This window comes from Myotis davidii, unplaced genomic scaffold (genome assembly GCF_000327345.1).
Source record: "Myotis davidii unplaced genomic scaffold, ASM32734v1 scaffold428, whole genome shotgun sequence".
NCBI classification, from domain to species: Eukaryota; Metazoa; Chordata; class Mammalia; order Chiroptera; family Vespertilionidae; genus Myotis; species Myotis davidii.
The window spans coordinates 2,302,124-2,303,672 of NW_006299834.1; positions in this window are offsets into that span (position 1 = coordinate 2,302,124).

Here is a 1,549-nt window from a genome sequence, read left to right on the forward strand (position 1 = left end):
GGCTGGCTGTGGGCAGCTCGGGAAGATGGCCCTGATCGCAGGCCAGGCCTAGGAACCGTACCCATGCACGAATTTCATGCGCCGGGCCTCTAGTAGTAAATAAGCCCAAATCAGAAATGACACAACAAAGAATACTAATGGCAGATAAATGTGAAAAGATGCTGGACATCATTAGTCATTAGGAAAATGCAAACTAAAGTCACAAGGAGCCACACCTATAAAACAGCTGAAATGGAGAAGACTCGACCATGCCAAGTGTTAGAGAAACTGCCCAGCCACGTGGTTCAGTGGTCGAGCTCCGACCTATGAAACAGGAGGCCAGGCTTCCATTCCTGGGCAGGGCAAATGCTTGGGTTGTGGGCTCCATCCCCAGTAGGGGGCATGCAGGAGGCAGCCCAAGCAATGACTTTCTCTTTTCATTGATATTTCTATCTCCCTCTCCCTTCCTCTCTGAAATCAATAAAACACACATATATATTTTAAAAGGTACAGAAATATATTTTTTAAAAGATGTAGAGGAATGAGTAACTTTCATGCACTTCTGGTGGGAGTATAAATGGTCCAACCACTTATTTTTTTTTAATTTCTTTATTGATTAAGTTATTACATATGTGTCCTTATCCCCACATTACCCCCTACCCCCACACACACACTCATGCCCTCACCCCCCTGTTGTCTGTGTCCATTGGTTAGGCCTATATGCTTGCATATAAGTCCTTTGGTTGATCTCTAATCCAACCACTTTAGAAAATAATTTGGAAGCTTCTTTAAAAGTTATGCCCTGTCCGGTGTGGCTCAGTTTGTTGGAGTGTCATCCCATACACCAGAAGGTTGTGGGTTCACTTACTGGTCAGGGCACATGCTCAGGTTTGGGGTTCAATGAGGGGGGGATGCAGGAGGCAGCCAACCAATGTTTTTCACTTTCACTCCCTCTCCCTTCCTCTTTCTAGGATCAAAATATATATTTTTACACAAAATTTTTAATTAAAAAAAGTTAAACATACACCTGCAATGTAATTCAGATTGTTCCTAAGTATTTACCCATAAGAAAAGCAGATATATGTCTATACAAAACTCTGTACACAAATGGTCACAGCGGCTTTATTTGTTAGCCCAAACTGGAACCAAACCAAATGTCTTTCAAGGCCTGAATGGCTGAACAAACTCCTATACAGTCACACGATGGAATATTCCTCAGCCATAAAAAGAAATGAAGAAATAAATGCATGCAACAACATGGAAGACTCTCAAAGTAATAATTCTGAAAGCCAGGCCAAAACACAAACGAACCAACAATGGGTACCGTTTAAATCCATTTACAGAAATTTCTAGAAAATGCAAACTAATCATGTCGCAACAGAAAGCAGTTTAGCATTGCCTAGGGACAGGAGGGAGGGATTGAAAAGGGGAACTAGGAAACCTTTGGGGGTGATGGATATATTCATTATCTTGATTGTGGTGATGACGGTCATGGGTGTATAATGTGTCAAAACGTATCAAATTATAATCTTTAAGGACGTGCAGCTCACTGTATGCCAATTATAATTCA